Source organism: Microtus ochrogaster, linkage group LG4, assembly GCF_000317375.1.
Source record: "Microtus ochrogaster isolate Prairie Vole_2 linkage group LG4, MicOch1.0, whole genome shotgun sequence".
NCBI classification, from domain to species: domain Eukaryota; kingdom Metazoa; phylum Chordata; class Mammalia; order Rodentia; family Cricetidae; genus Microtus; species Microtus ochrogaster.
Window position 1 is genome coordinate 9,311,997 of NC_022030.1, and position 18,001 is coordinate 9,329,997.

Sequence of the window (18,001 nt, forward strand, 5' to 3'; positions counted from 1 at the left end):
ATATTTTATAATTTATAGTAGTTGCTGAATATTGTGTTTTGTGTCCTTTGTTTTAAATTTACATGGGTAGAACACATGGTACTAAGCTGTTAAGTAACTACACAGTGGTAGCTAGTACTAACCTCGTTTTTAAGATAAAAAGTTGCCTGCACAAGCTGGGAATAGTGGTACATGCCTTTAATCCCAGTACTCAGTAGGCAGAAGCAGGCAGATACCTGTGGGTTCAAGGCTAGCCTGGTGTACAGTGAATTCCAGAGCAGCCAGGACTACATAGAGAGATCCTGTCTCAAAGACAACAACGACATCAACCAAAGCTGCCTAAACATCTTTTAGCTGTTGACAAAGCCCCCAGGTCCTCTAAAATACTGTATAACATATGTCCAAATTTGTAAATTCTAGATGTAAATTGTACATCCTTCTTAATCATCACCAGTTTTCAACACTAACTCACTCTTCATTAGGGTTTTTACTTTTCCACAATTTACAGAATTACAAAAAAATATTTCCACAATGAATGAAACTATGACTTTCATGGTTGTGCCAATTTCAGTCATAGGAAAAGGCAAAACCGTAGCCCATGAACGCTGCTTTCCTTCCCTAAAATGCTGTGGTCACTAAGACAGTATTGTTCTCATTTTTAGAAGACAAACCTATGGCAGACATTAACTGTCTCACAGCCGCACGACCACGGATTGGTAGAGGGCATAATCCTTTGTGTTCTATACACACTGTTATTTGCATTTTTCACCATGTCTAATGGGTTGGATCCTTTTCCTTTTTCTTTGTTTAGAGACAGACTATAACCATATATCACTGACTGCCCTGGAACCCTCTTTAGAGACCAGGCCGTCCTTCAGTTCATGAACATCTGCCAGCCTCTGCCTCTTGAGAGCTGGGGTTAAAGGCAGTGCCACCTCTCCCAGCCTGGATGGTGTCTTAATTATTACAGAGTTCTTAGTGTGGGAGTTTTTGAGCCTCCTGTGATCTGAGTATTTCTATATTCTATTCACTACCCTAAAGGTGCATGTCAGAGGCGGACAACATCAGAAGTTGGCCTTTCTGGAGGCAAATGGGTCATGGTGGTGGTTCCCTCCAGGGAGATCAGTGCCCGTGTGAAAGAGGCCCAGGCAATTATCAGACATCTGCTCACATGTGGGAACACTGAGAAGGTATGGCCACAGGGTCAGGAAACAGACCCTCACCAGGCACTGGGTCTGCTCTCTAGACCTGTGAGAAGTGGGTCCCCTTGTTTATAAACTATCCACACTATTTTGTCTTATTATAGCTGCACACTTGGACTAATACAGATTTAATTTAAACAATCTGCACTGTAGTTATATGCTATAGTCTTCTACATTGACATTTTTAGTCCAGACTATTCATTCAACTTTAGATTCACAATTCAACTACTTTCCACTTAGGCATATAAAACATTACCTGTCTGATGTGGGAAGTCCTTCTGTATACGTGTTGCTTTTATTGGTTAATGAATAAAGAAACTGCTTTGAGGCTATAGCAGGGCAGAACAGAGCTAGGCAGGGAAAACAAAACTGAATGCTGGGAGAAAGAAGGCAGAGTCAGGGAGAAGCTATGTAGCCCTGCCAGAGACAGGCGCTGGATGGAACAGCCACATGGTGATACACAGATTAATAGAAATGGGTTAAATTAAGATGTAAGAGCTAGTCAGTAAGAAGCTAGAGCTAATATAATAAGCAGTAACTTAATTAATACAGTTTCTGAGTGGTTATTTTGGGGTTGAGCAGCCAGGAACAAACAAGCAGCCTCATTACCACTCCAGTCCAAAACATATATATCCCTTCATCTTTCCCTCTAATCTTCCTCCCAACCCCCAAAAAAGGAGTCCTAGCCAGTCATGGTGGCACACATCTTTTTTACCTGCATTCAGGAAGCAGAGGAATGCAGATTTCTGTGAGTTTCATGTCAACATGATCTACATAGCAAGTTGCAAGACAGCCAGGGCTATGTAGAGATACCTTGTCTCAAACATTTGGGAGTCATGTCCAATTCTTCTTTTCCTTTCTAATGCCACATCTGATACAATATCTTTTCTTGTTTTGCCTTTAATAGTGATGCAGAATTCAACCACTTACCATATTCGTGACTACCATTCTGGCCCAATCACCATCATCTCCCAGAATTATTAAAATCTCTGAATGCACCAACGACTACTCTTTCTTTTCCCATCTACTTCCAATATATCATTCATTCAGCATGATCTTCATAGAATGTGGGTCTGGTCTGTCACTCTTAATTTGAAACCTAAGTGACTTCCTGTGGACTCAAGTGTTAACAAAGACTGCACCTTCATTTTCTGGCCACCCAGACCTGGATAATCACACAGAAACTCTATTAATTGGGACACTGCTTGGCCAATAGTTTAGGCATATTCCTACCTAGCTCTTATATCTTAAATTAACCCATTTCCATTAATCTGTGTATCGCCATGAGGCTATGGCTTACCAGTAAGGTTCTGATGTCTTTCTCCTTCAGCAGCTACATGGTGTTTCCTTGACTTCACCTTTTTTTCTCCTCTGTCTGTGCTTGGATTTTCCAAACTGCTATATTCTGCTCTGCCATATGTCAAAGCAGCTTCTTTATTAGCAAATGGTAATTAAAACGTTATACAGAGGGGCATCCCACATCACTCAAGGTAAAAACCAGAGCCCATAAAGTGCTCTACAACCTCATCTGTGACCTGGCTCTACCCTGTTCCCTAGTTGTCTCCACTGCAGCCATATACACTTTCAAGCATTTCTGGCAACACCCTACGTGGGCTTTTTCACTTTCTGTTTGTTCTGTCTAGAAAGTTCTTTCTTTCAAGTTCCTACATGGAGAGCTCCCTTCTCTTGGTTGCTCACATTAAAGTTATCTTAGCAGCAGCTTCTCTGGCCACTTCCTCAACAGCTCCCCTGTCCTTTCCTCCAGCCCAACTTTGTATCCCAATTGTTTGATTTTGTTCTTTAGGGGGAAAAATACTGCAATTTTACTCAATTGCTCTATTTATTCTGTTTTCTCTAGTCAATGTGTTCTGTCAGGACAGTCATTTTTGTCAGGTTTACCTTCATCCTTTATTCTTTTTCCTCTGTTGAATCTTCCGGGAATATTTGCTGATTTAGTAGTGACAGTCCCAACACGGTTCTCCCTATGTTAATTTCCTTTTAATGTCTATTTTCCTTTCATTTATTTTTATCTATGTCAGCTGTAACCCTTTAATACAGTTCCTCACGTTGTGGTGGCCCCAACCATAAATTATTTTTGTTGCTACTACATAACTGTAATTTTGCTGCTGTTATGAATCATAATGTAAATATCTGACATGCAGGATATTTGATATGCGACCCCTATGGGGTCATCACCCACTGGTTGAGAATTACTGATCTGTTTCTTTTGGACTTTTCTGCATTTCAGCTGCTGGCTGAATCAAGACTCCTGTGAGAGAAATTAGTATTCCTCAGGGATGAGTACCAAGATTGGTTATCCAGTACCCAGTGCTCAGAAACACATACATGCAGGCAGCACTGAACGAACAAAGTGAATTGTATTTACATTTTTATTAATTTATATGTCTATGTAACAATTGTCAAAGAAGAGGAGATCCAATCAGTTTGAGAGGGACCAGGAGTGAGGGTGAGGAAAATGGGAATGGTAGAAGAAAGGAGTAATGATATAATTTATTTTAATTAAATTTTAAAAATAGAAAAAAAAAAGACTCCTGTGAGAGATCAGCAAGAATTTCAACTGTCTTCAGGATAAGAAGCTCCAGTTTGGGGCCAGTGCCTAAGAGTGGCCTGTCTCAAACACACAGGAAGTTATTCTGTGGTGCTGATGAGAGAGCAAGATGAGCTTGAGCGACAGACCAGTGTGTGGTTAAGACTAGCTTGTTTACAAGCAGATTCAGAACGTTGAGTACCATGACCCCAAATCAAGTGTCCATCTCTCCATGGACTTAGACAGCAATAAGGACACGCGCGGACGTGAGCTGGAATGAGGAGGAAAGGTGCTTGGCACCACACGGCAAAGCTTGTCTTGGCGTCTGTGCACATCTGCTTGTTTTCCTCCGGGGGCTCACTTAACCAACTTCCGCTGACTCATAATTTCTGTTTCCTGTTCAGTTTGCAAGGGCCATCGTCTGTCTCGGGGCTTCCTTTTGAGTCAGTTCCCATTCTCTGAACTTCTGAATGGCTCAGCCTCTCTCACAAACTGGACCAGCATTGATTTCCCGTGGGGGCAGGGTCCACCGAGTGCTGTTGCTACTGTACTTGTCGTATTTATCTGGTGTGGTCAAGGTCTGTAGACTGAAAGGTGCCCCCAAAACTGCGAGCAGGAGAGGTAAGTGGGGGTCATCTCACCTATTGTCATCTTTAGGCAAACAAGTTCGTGTTTGTTTATATTACGGTTGATTTAACCGGTAGAACCCCATTTTGATATTGCAGAGAACTCTGGGACGTAAACACTGATTCAAAATCCCCATTTTCATAGTGGTACATACCTTTAATCCCAGGTCTCAAGAGTCAAATGCAAGAGGATCTCTGTGTGTTGAAAGCCAGTGATTTACAAAGCAAGCCCCAGTACAGCCAGGACTACATAGGACAACCCTGTCTCAAAACAAACAAACAAACAAAAATGTTAATTTTAAAATAAAATAAAATTCCCATCCTTGGTTGCTTTATCCTAGTGCCAAACGGTGAACACACAGCAGGAACACCTGAGTATGTCTGACTTTTTTCTCAGAAATGCACGAGCAAAGGTTATAGTGGGCTCCTTCGGCTTCCCTTATGATGGACAGAAGCCAACTTCTTTAGTGTGTATCAGTACTTTTTGTTCTTGGTCCAGTTCAGGACCATATTTTTATAAAATACTTTGCTTTGTGTATTATTGTTTCAGGAAAAGAGGTGTTCTATTAAATTGCTTTATTTTAAATGTGGAGGAATTTTTTTTTTTTTAAGATGGACCTTACTTTAAGAAAATTCTAGGGACTGGAAAGATGTCACGGCTGTAAAACCCTGGGTTCGTTCTCAGACCTCACATGGGAATTTATAACCATCTATGACTCTGGTTCCAGGGAGTTCGATGCCCTCTTCTGGTCTGTGTGGGCATCAGGCTTACATGTGGTACTCAGACACACATGTAGGGAAAACACATAAACACACAAAATAAAAAACAAAATTAAACTCTAAATTTAACTCAAATATATGCCAGTACTTTCCAATGTCGGCTGATAGTACTTCAGTCAGATGGCATAGGGAAAATTTTGAAATATCCATGACTCAAATGAACCCTCGCCCATATCTGGGCCCAGGAAACAATGTCTCGAAGTGTGGGACTCTGAGCTCTGGTATACTGAGAGTTTGACCTGAAGGATCTTGGAAGGCCTTATTAGGAGGCATTTCAGAGAGATGCTTCACTGGCCTCCTGCCTTCCCATCAGTCACTCTCATCTCCCCTGAAGCAAATCATAGTAACAGCAATTCCTGTCCCCAAACCAGGTCATTGAAACTAGAACCCCTTCCTCCCAAAGCAACCCCTAGAGCCTAAAAACATGATTTTAGCCTTCATCTACCTTTAGTAGATCCTTCCAATATGTCCTGTCCCGTCCCCAGAAGGAGGATGACATCCTGAGATGCCCAGGAAAGTCTGAGCGGAACAACTGTGCTGGATTCCCCACTGGAGTCTATTGTGTTAGCACGTACCTTTCATCCAGACACATCTCTAGATGGCTGTCGATATCATCAAATCCGACTGTAAAAGTGAAGGCCTTTTCTGGGCCTTTGGGGTCTTCAGTCTCAAGGCTCCTATGCCACATGAAATATTGGTTTGGGACAGGAGAGGTGGCTTGGAAGTTAAGAGTGTTTGCTGTTCTTTCAGAGGTTTGATTCCAGCACCCACATGGTAGCTAACAACCATCCTTAACTCCAGTTGCAGGGGATCCAGAGCCCCCTTCTGGTCTCCTCAGGCACCAGGCACACATAGTACACATACATACAAGCACGTGAAACATTCATTTTATCATGTAGATAGTATTTTTAAATTTGATTCAATAAATCTGTTACACTTTTATTAACCTCTATTTGGCTGTGGAGCATTGGCTGCTCTTCTCACATAGTGAGCCCTGTCTTCTGTTGTCATGGAGGCACCTGGAAAAGAGGAGCCACACTGTACACACACTTGACATTGATCACTCACATGCCATTTTGATAATGAACATTTTTTGTAACCGGAAGATAAAATTAATTCATCTTGTATGCTTTTCAGGCACCGAGTTTGGGTCCTAAGGCCCTTAAAAATACAGAATTTTTCACAATGGGAACTAAAATGCATTTCCTTTAAGAAAACAACAGGTCGAGCCCAACTGCAAGATTTATATTTACTTTGCAAATCAGATTTGTTGTCAGCCTCTCTTCTGTGGTTAGAGATGAGAACAGTTTGCTAACTGCAGGACTTACTTCCTCTTTCTTCAAGGGACATTTGCTCTAGGCATGCGTCCAACCACAGTTTCTCCCCCACGCAGACACCCACCCAGGTCAGATCACTGAACATTCACTTGTCCAGTATTTTGCCTTGCCGTCTTAAAACATAATTGTTTTCTTAAAACATAAATTGTTTCCTTAAAGTGAAACAAAACAAGACCTCCCCAAACTCTAAGCTGCATTCTTGAAGTCAGTAATACTTCCATTTCATGAGAGGAAGAAACCCAAATGCTTTTTGGCCATTGAGAACCAGGGTAGAGTTGTCTCTTCCCAGTGCTGATGTGGGGTTGCCACAGTGTTCCCCAACTCCAGCTGACCAGTCTAGGTTTATGTCTTACGGGTGGGGAATGTTTCCTTTGCTTGTAGTAAGAGCTGCGGGCCTCTTTCCACAGCCCGGCTCCTGGCCGCCTGGCTAGCTTATACCCCGAAATAACAAACATAAACTGTATTCATTTAAACACTGCCTGGCCCATTTCTAATAATGTGTGTAGCACCAAGGTGCGCTTACTGGGAAGATTCTAGCCTACGTCCATCCTGGGTCAGAGCTTCATCGCGTCTGCCCGGGTGAGGGGAGCATGGCATCTTACCTCACTTCCTCTTCCTCCCAGCATTCTGTTCTGTTTACTCCACCCACCTATGTTCTAACCTATGAGGCCAAGCAGTTTCTTTATTAATTAACCAATGACCTTCCTCCATCATTTGCTGCTAGAACCTTAACTGTGCCCCATCTTCTTGTTGCCCTGCCCACCGTTTGGTGGCCCTGTTTACTGTTTCTGCTCTGTGGAACGGCCCCTGCTGTGGAAAGGCTACATGCCCCAGTGCCGATCTAGCACGTTCGTGTATTTGCCTTGTTTTCCCAGACATGTAAATTGCATGAGTGATGAGGTGGTATATACCCTGCCTGTACTTGCACACAAAGTCCTAACACAATGCAGGGCTCAATAACTATTGCCGACCAACGAGAGATAACAGCATGGATTAGAAGCAAGTTGCCAGCTTCTTTTAAAGGATCGGTTTCTGCATACACATACATTAATCTTTAATTCAATAGTTAACAATGAAAGCCGGAGGGCAACTTATTTACAATAGCTACTGTTCCTGCCTGGCTTTTGGCAGGATTTGAATTTTCTGGCAGTTTGAACAGGTGTTCATTTCTGTATCTGGTTTCAGCCACCTTCCCCTCTCTCCAGGCTGCAGCCATAGTCGGTTTTTCAGTCTCTCAATACAACAGGCTTTCTGACTCCAGCTCTTCACAAGGCATTTCTCCCAGCTTGCTATCTTCTGTCCTCCACGACATGGCTCACTTACTGTTCTTTTGGAGGCCGAGACAGATGATAGATCCTCAGAACTGAACTCTCTGATACCTCATGTAAATGATCTCCCGTGTGTTCCACTCACGCCCTGCCTTTGAATTCTCATCGCTTTAATGATCTATTTATCTAACGCTTCTGTTCTTGTCTGAAGCTTAGCTCTTGCATCTCGAGGAACAGAGCTGACACTTTGGTGCCTCAGAGCTGGCAGATACTCAATGTGCTGTTGAAAGAATGAATAAACAGTGGGATGGAATATTTCCTCCCTCTCTCTCTCTCCCTCCCTCCCTCCCTCTCTTCCTTCCTCCTTCTGCCCTCTCTCCCTCCCTCTCAGCTCTTCTAGGTTTATTAAAATGTTAAACCGCTCTAGAAAGGAAAAATCATTCTTTTTAGTGGCAGTATGAATAAAATGCTAATCAAGCCACGAAGAAATTGCAACAAATTTTAAACATCAGTGGCAAGGTTGGGTGTAAAATTTCATTTCAGGTTACCCCACTATTTAGGGAGAAAGTCTGATTCTTTGTCTGTTTTTAAGAAAAAACTTCAATCCTTGCTTCGTGGTTTGTGGACCGCCTTAGTACTCTCCATATTGGCTTTAATATAAAAACAATTTAACATACCTTTCTTTCCATTTCAATTTAACCATATGGAGTTTGGGGAGTGAACCTTACAATATATCATTCTACCTTTATTCCCAAATAAAAATTGAAACCTCCTTATACTGCTAATACATTTTTCAGACATCAGACAAAGCAGTTGACATAAAGGTTAAAGGGATGCTTACAATTACAAAACCAGAAAAACCTAGCATTGTATCAATAGCAATTCAAAATGCAAATATTCTTGATAGGCAAGGTCGAAAGGAAATGTAATGGATTTTAGAAGTTCCGCTAGATATTATAAAGTAGCATGTGTATTCAGCCAGGGGTGTATGCTTTTATTACAGTTTTGTTCCAATAAAAAGTCGCTGTTGAGAACTAAACACAAGAAGAAATGATAACATAGAGAGTGGTGCCTTCAAACACTATTTTGTAGAGTACAAAAAAAAGTCTGCAGCTGGCCGTTTCCTGTGGTAGATTGTAAGAGGGGAATGTTAACTTTTTTAAGGTATTTCAGCAAGGAGCTAAGGGAAATACACATATGTTGCTTTCTGCCGAAGCAATCTAAGGGAAACAGTGTTTATCAGGAAAAGAGGGAAGCAGAGCCCAACAAGCTCTTTTCAAAGTTCACTCTCACACATGCCTCTAAAGCCAGGCAGGTAGATTTCCCTGTCTTCTACCCAATTCCTTAAGGTGAGTTCCTGGTTCAGATGAGCATTAGTCTAAATCTAAATCTTAACTATATTTGGATTCAGAAAGTCACGTGCGAAATTTATCAGCACCTGTAGGATAAACTAACATATGAAAGTGGATGGTTTCACCTTGTCCACTTTGATTAGAAACACTTCTCAGCATACAGCACACTTTATTTATATAGCTGGCCCTGAGTTCATTCTTCTGACCCTGGTTAGGTTGTAAGATTCAGCTGTTTTCTAACTACACTCGGAGATGCTTATGCAATCTCCTTCTTCCAACGTTTAGAAATGGTAGCTAATCTTTTATTGGTTTTCATAGAAGGTAGTGTTCAGCCTTCTCTCATCCATTCGTTATGTCTGCAATAGAAACTTGTGCACACGTCTTTCTCCAATTGGTCCAGAGATCTTTCAACCAACTAATCTGAGTCAAGGAGAAATGGGGATGTGTGCTGGTTTCTAGAGGAAAATGCTGTCTTCTAGCTTCTCGCTAGGCCTCATGGGATGGCGGGCCCAAAGTTATAGCTTCTTTTGCTACCAAGACAAGCCAAAGACAACAGATTGTAAAATACACAATTGAAGAAAGAATGTCTCGGGGACAGTTTTTAACCATGAATCAGACATGTGTAGAAAAACAGTCTTTTGTTTAGCCCAGTTTGGGTTCATTTTTTTTTTTTTTGTGACCAAAAACATTAACTAAAATAGCTTCCTCCTCAGAAAGATCAAATATGAATAGAAGCCTAGACCTGTAGTCTGTCTTACACGTTCAGAGCCCTAAAAATCTCACTATAATAGTTCTGCCTTGCCCATGGCATCAGGTATTCATGATCAACTGCAATCTGAAATGTTTTTTATTATGGGGAGGTAGGGACAAAAGTCACCATCATTCTAGTTGTTCTATTTTAGTCTTAGTTGTTTCTGTTCATCTCTTGCTGCATTTCATTTATAAATTAAACCTTATCAGTGGTCTCCATGTAGGGAAGAAACTGTTGTAGGGTGAAGTGCCATTGGCAGTGTCAAACATTTAGTGGGTGTTTCAGGTGTCTCTTTTGCAGATGAGGTAAAATTGTTTGTATGCTTTATATACTCATGTTGAAAGGGCTAAAATGTGTTCGACTTCTTAAACAATATAACGAAAATTCTGTCGGAATGCTACTGTTACCGTTTTAATTCCATCAGAATGTCATACACCGGCTGGAATAGAAGTCAAACACTGGCTTCTACACCAAGGAGCTGCATGCGGAAGGACAGCCAGTAAACCTCTTTGATGAACATCTACATGATTGACATTTATCAAATTCCTTCAATAGACCAGGAAGGAAAAGGGGTTCAGTAGTCAGGTTGTGTTTGGACTTTTCTCCCCCATAACAAACTGAAGAACCGGATTCTGAATCTAAATCCATCCTTAACTCCCAAAGGAGGAGAAGACTTGCGACCTAGGGTACACTAGTGTTAGTTAGCATCTGCCTGCACGCTAATCCCATCTGAGGAGAAACTGCTACTAGGGTACCAATGAGATGGGGTAGCTGACAACAACTGAAGCCTGCCTCTTCTAAGCAAATGATTTCAGAACAGTTTCGAAAGGATGCTATAAAGGAAAACATTGTCTCTTAAGTCCCTGTTCCTCTGGACGTGACTGAATGGACAATGGCATTTAGCTGTAAATATTTATGCTCTCACTGAATTATTGAGCAAGCAGATTCCTTGGAGCTGTAGAGTGAAGAGAGATTTCTGTAATGTTCAGTCCAGCCTAAGTAGACCAGAATTGGATTGTGATCTGATAATGCTCTTTCTTGGACTACTGTGTCCCCTTATTCACACTCATTGATCCTGTCAAGAGATTTCATCTTAAATATTAAATATTTAAATTTAATACATTTTAGCATAACTACAAAATTGGTAGGTCGTGTTATATATACATATATGTAATACATACATACATATACAATATGTAATTTAGACTTTATAAATTACAAATATAGTTGTCAGTATTTTAAATTGTATGTTTCCCTTTCAGATTAACGAGTTTCTTTTGAAAATGTGGTTCTAAGAATTATCAAATTTATGAATATGTTGTTTCATGAATAAAGGAAATCATGGTGGCTTGAATAAGAGTGACCTTCATAGGTTCATTTGTTTAAATGCTTAGTCATCGGGGAGTGGCGCTACTTGGGAGAGATTAGGGGGTGTGTCCTTGGTGGAGTAGGTGTGACCTTGTTGGAAGAAGTGTGACACTGTGGATGGACTTTGCAGTGTCAAAAGCCCAAGCCAGGCTCAGTGTCTCTCTTTCTCTTCCTGTTGCCTGTGGATCCAGATGTAGAACTCTCAGCCCCTTCTTCAGCACCATGTCTGCCTGCGTGCCACTATGCTTGTTGCCATGCTGATAATGGACTGAACCTTTAAAACTGTAAGCCAGTCCCAATTCAATGCTTTCCTTTATAAGAGATGCCACGGTTATATTGTCCCCTCACAGCAATAGAGCATCAACTAAGACAATATCATAGAGAAACAATGATATTGAGAAACAGTATTATTTTAGAGTTTTCTTTTTTATTGCTAATACCTTCCTGAAAATCAAACTCTGCTCTTGTATTGGATGTTCCTTTTGATGCGCTGAAGCCATCTAGTAATAGACCTAGTTGTAAGCAGTTTAATTCTGTGTTCAAACAATGCCACAGGGTCTATTCCTCGCTTTGCACTGTGGCTCGTATCATGTTCAGGGATATTTTTATTTTCTGCAGGGAATAATCACTTTCTGCAGCTTCCCGGTGATTCTGAGGTTACTCTGCGTGCCCTCTCTGGCTAATGTGTTCATTCTATTTCTTTAACTAATCATTGTGACTAGGGCCTAGCAGTGTGGAAGGTGCTGCTGAAATGAGCGTCTTAGCTTAGGGATTACTACAAAGTCAAGGAGATTCAGTTTTCAGAGTACAATGAGTGGAACGAGTTGTTTACACATTGCGAAATCTGGTTCCTATTGAGACATTGGCCAAAGGGCTCCCATGCAACTCCTCAAGCATCACAGGCAATTAGCAAGGCTGTTAGTTGCTCTCTACAACCTGATGGTAAAGCTCTATTGCTGAAGATAACCCTCATGTCACTGAACACAGAGAAGTCAGACTGGTGCCTAACTAGAAGCTTCACCCCTACTGATTGGCATTCATTCATGGTACTGGAAGATAATACTTGCATGATACTCTGCACACTGCCAGAGGGGAAACATAATCATCATTATCACCCAATTACAAACCCTGTGACATAAAAGAGAGATTTGCCTATAAGATATACTGGATCAACAGTGGCACAAAGGCTATTGGAATAACCAACCGCTTTTTAAAATTGTATTTAAGTTGGTCATTGGTGGTGCATGCCTTTAATCCCAGCTCTCAGGAAGCTGAGGTAGGTGAATCTCTGTGAGTTTGAGGCCAGCCTGGTCTACAAGAGTGAGTTTCAGAACAGCCAGGACTACACAGAGAAACCCTGTCTTGAAAAATCAAGACAAAACAAAAAACAAAAATTTTGTATTTAAGTTCCACCATTAGTTCATACATTGACTGAAGAGGCCAAGAACCTGAGACTAGAAAGGTTGTGGGCCTAGGTGAAAAACATAATGTTGTTATTCTGCTAAAGGAACATAGCAATAATGTGACTCCTAATGGCAGTCTGTTATAATCATAACTTAGTTTCCTGCTCAACCCTTACCAGAGAAGTTTCTTCTTGCAGTAGATGGGAATCCACAGAGACTGCACAACTGAACAATGTGCAGAAAGTTCGAGACTTCAGAGTACTCAGTCCTCAATGGGATGTCTTTATTAAAGTCTTCCTCTCAAGGCTCAGGGAGCTACATGGAAGAGGGAGTAGAAAGACTGTAAGAGCTTGAGGTGGTGGATGGTGTGGTGATATTTTGTTTGTGCTGCAACACATAAAGCTTGCCTGAAGATCAGAGTGTGGAGCTAGCCACACTAGTTAGCCATAGAGGCCAGGCAGTGGTGACACACACCTTTTATCCCAGCACTCGGGAGACAGAGACAGATGAATCTCTGTGAGTTCAAGGTCACCCGGGGCTACACAAGATGGGAATCAGTTTAAAAGAGAAACAGGGCTCACACCTTTGACCCCAGCACTTGGGATCACATACCTTTAATCTTAGCACTAGGGAAATGGAGACAAGAGTGATACAGCTGGGTAGAGAAAAGAATAATATATGGCTGGCTGGAGAGAGAAGAAGGTAGGAGGAGACAGGAGCTCATAGCATTCAGTCTGAGGATTCGTGGAGACAGGATCTTGCCCACTTTGGTCTGAAGATTCAGTAGAGGTATGGTGTAGGAGGTTCTTCATTCCACGTGTTGCTTTCATTGGTTAATCAATAAAGAAACTGCTTGGCCTGATAGGGCAGAACTTAGGCGGGAAAACCACAGTACAAAACAAAGGGAACTTCTCCAACAACAGAGCATTAATGGTGTAGGAGGTTCTTCTTTCTATGTGTTGCTTTCATTGGTTGAATAAAGAAACTGTCTTGGCCTTTTGATAGGGCAGCACTTAGGTAGGCAGGGAGACAGAACTGAATTCTGGGAGGAAGAAAGAGAATCGGAGAGACACAGCTGCCATGAAGCTGCAAGGTCAGACATGCTGAATCTTTCCTGGTAAGCCACGACCTCATGGTGACATACAAATTATTAGAAATGGGTTGAATCAAGAGGTGAGAGTTAGCCAATAAGAGGCTAGAGCTAATGGGCCAGGCAGTGTTTTAATGAATACAGTTTCTGTGTGATTATTTTGGGTGTAAGCTAGCTGGGTGGCCAGGACTACCAAAGGGCCTGCGCTCTCTACAACAGAGGCAAGAAGTCTCTCTAGTGGTTGACTCCTTTGCTTCTCTGATCTTCCAGCCTTTACCCTCATATCTGACTCCAGGGTTTTAGTGTTAAGATCAATTAGAATTTGAGCTACAGGATGAAACCAAGGAAACAGTGTCTTCCAGATATAACAGGACTGATGTGTACAAGAACTCAAAGAGACTGTGGAAGCATACCCAAGACTTACACAGGTTCAAGCCAGAACTGAGAAGGGGAAGTAGACATGGGGTCCCATGCTTAACCAAAAATCTATCTGCAACTGGTACCCACTAAAAAAAGAAAACCAGTTTCATCCAGAGGAATTACCAGGAGACACAGAAGGAGCAAGACATGCTGGAGGGCAGGTAAAGCAACTAGCCATATGGCAATAGTTAGATTAATAGACATATAGGTTAATTTAAAATGTAAGAGCTAGCTAGTAACAAACATGAGCTATCATAATTAATATAAGCCTCAGTGTGCCTATTTGGGAGCTGCTGGTGGGACAGAAACTTCTGCCTACAATATTGCATATGAAAAATTAATTCAAAATATAATAAAAATAAAACATTAAAGAAATTAAACAAAAGAAAATAAACAAAAATGTGGATCTGGTTACCATTACAAAGGGGAGTCGGGGAGCTCCAGGGGTGCAGTCTGAGCTCTGGGGAGCAGGTGCTTTAGGGAGAATGATCATGCACACACTTTAAGGCAGAACACAGATGTTCCCATGATACAGTATGAAGCCAGTGACTTTATAGACCTCTTTATGAAATCCTTTTTAGTCTAGAACTTTAGGAATGAAGGACATAAACATGGATTGAGATATTTGATATGTCTGTTATGTCACTGGCATAGATTAAACCGTGCTCCTGAATTCCTATGTGAAGTCAGAGTCCCAGTATGATAGAATTTGGAAATGGGATTTTTAATAGGGTTGTCTGTGCTCATGAGAATAATACCTTCACGATCAGATTATTTCGGGTGTGGGGGCGGGGGGCACAGGAGAAGGTGGTTGTCTATAAGTTAGGCCAGCCATAACTAGAAATCCTAAATGTTCTAGCACTTTGACCTTGGCCTTTCTGGGTTGCAGAACAGTTAGAAACAAGTGACTTTAGTTTAATTCACCCTCTTTGTAGGGTGCCTTATTATGGTATCCTGGAGCAGAACAATCAAATCTTACAGAGATGTGAACGATTCAAAGAACTAGTCTTAATAGCCCAACTTATTTGCGGGGAGTAGAAGCAGCTACTCTGGAAAAGGTCCTCAAGTGTTTGGCAAGAAGAGCTTTCAAATGTAAAATGCCCTTCAGCTATTAGCGTCCATCTGCCTGACATGGAGCTGCACTGACCTGTGTCTTTGGAGCATATGTAAAGTTTCTTGGCTTTGGAAATTTAAGTCTTGGAAACATCAAATTATTTACTCGCATAATTTGTGAGGAAGTTAGATGTCCCACATTTCAGTCATTGCTGCCAATGAAGTCTTTAAGTCACTGATGAAGGGAGAAATGAGAAATTGGGTTTGGGGGTTTGTTATTGTTGTTGTTGTTGTTTTTTTGGTCCTGGAACTTGCCCTTGTTGACCAGGCTGACCTCGAACTCACAGAGATCCACCTGCCTCTACCTCCCAAGTGCTGGGATTAAAGGTGTGTGCCACTGCCCGGCTAAAATCAGGTTTTTCAATTATCAAATTTGTATCATGATTTGTTTGTTTCATAGCCTGGATTTCTCTGTTTTTTTGTTTGTTTTTGCTTTGTTTTAGTTTCTGGAATCCAGGTAACTGGGATAAAATGAATCATGCAATCTAGTTAGCAGATTCTGCATGAGCTCAGAAAAGCAAAGCTCTATTTTAGAAAAACAGTTTAGTTCTAAATTTTGTGTGAAGAAATGCCTCATGCAGATCTTAGCTGGGAACCTCCTTTGAGGAGGTGGAGGCATCCCCCATGGTTTGGACTGTGCTCGTCCTGAGAGTTTCAATTTAATCATGGAAAGCCTTGACTCTTTTCAAAACAGCAAGAAAATCAATTATCAGGGTTTCAATTTTCTCTGGGCACTTTCGCCACTTCAGCATGCCCAAGAGAGAAACGGCCTATAATTTTGTTAGGCTGAAAAGTCTGGCAAGGTAGCTAATGGTCTTACTCAGAGTAAAGAAATCCCTTTGGTGGCATCTGCAGGAAGCTATGTGGGAATCATTTGGAACAGCCTTTGTCCCCAAGGAGGTTCGTGGGGATCTGTGGGAGTTAAGGAGTCAGAATGTTCTTATACCTCGGACAGACTCATCAGACTTATTGTTTCATTTAGACTTTTGCCAATGCAACTCATGTTTCATCCAACAGACCTCTTCCACGGCATCCCCAGCTTCACAAAGCCAACAACAACAACAACAACAAAAAACCCACTCTATGTTTGTTTCCTTGCTGTGATGATAAAATCTGTCTCAACTAAAAAAAATAGTATTGAATTTATAATTTCAGATGGTAGTGCATAGGTAAGTCTGGTACGTAGAGAAGTATCATCAAAATGCCTTCCTCAGGAATATTTTCTTGCTATTGTCACTTGGTTTTGTTAGGCAAGAAGGAGAATGATCTGGAGGAAACAGCTTAGAAGTAGTAGTCAAGGTAAAATAATATAAAATTACTAAATATTGCTAAGTATAAAAAGAAATTGAAGCTGACAACAGGGCAAATGAGTAAATGCTACATCCGGAAGTATTCTGTTTTGTATAGGACTGGGGATGAGTAAACACTATATCCAGAAACATTCTGTTTTGTATAGGATTGGGGATGAGTAAACACTATATCCAGAAACATTCTGTTTTGTATAGGAATGGGGATGAATAAATGCTATATCCAGAAACATTCTGTTTTGTAAAGGGCTAGGGATGAGTAAATGCTACATCCGGAAACATTCTGTTTTGCATAGGACTGGGGATGGAAACCGGGGCCTCCTGAATGGCTCTGGCCTTGAGACACTCCCTGTCCCAAACACAATTAACTAGAAGTTTCAGGAGCAGGAGAAGTAATAGCCTCCTGAAGGTGGGGTCGTAACTCTGCTCTTTTAGAACCGGTCTGAACAGGGCCCTTCGGGCTTTCTGTAGGGAATAACACTGAACGGAGGAGCGGAGAAGGCAAGTTTAAACACCCTCTTGGCTGCCTCTGATTTCCACCTCATCATGTCTAGGCAGTTCAAAAATTCTATTGCTTGTCTCCTGCCAATTTAAAGTCTCTGTGGCCAGAAAAGTGTTCGTTTGATATTATAGTTAGCTTTCTGGGTTGAATGAATTAAGGTAAGCTTCTTTGTCTGGACTTCAATTTCTCCCAAATGGCAGCTAACTTCAAGAAGACATTGCAAACTGTGTTTGCCAGGGTCGTATGCATTTCTTCTTTTTCAAAGACTAGAAAGAGCAAGTTGTTAGGTTTGAGAATGACAGCTAAGGATTTGCAAGGCCTTAAGAAAGACCGTCACACAGGATTGAGCCGGCTTGCAGGACATGTTGTATATTTTTTATTAAGTGCCCAAATTACATAGTGCTGGTTCCAAGAAGACCATGAAACTGAGCCTGAGCAGGCAGAAGAACCCCAAAGTTGGCCGTGGTTGCTGTGGCCGGGAGGCAAGGTCGGTCATTGCCACTGGATCAAAAGAGAGACTGTAATGAGCTACGGGGGTTTTCGAGATTTCCTTATAATTAAAGTTATTACAGAACTGGAGTTTTGTTTAGAATCTTCTTTATACTAACCACAGTGCCAATACATTGAACATTGGTGTGTACGCTCTGTTTCAGAATACTGGAAGGTTTTTGGAACTCCCTGGAGTTTTCCCAAAGTTGATGCTAGAATTCCAAATCATCACTGATGGCATTGGACTATTCTGTGAGATGCGTGAGGACATGCGTAACCACGAAGGAGGAGGTAACTAGTCTGGCAACCTATAAAGACGGACTGGGACAGCCCTTGGAAAAAAGAGCATGGTCTGCTGAATGCGTTGACTGTTCATCTCACACACAGAACCCTAACCCTGGGCAGCCGTACTTTACAACGGCTGATGTGGGGAAAGATTTGTCGTGTACAGAAAGTAGGAATGCCA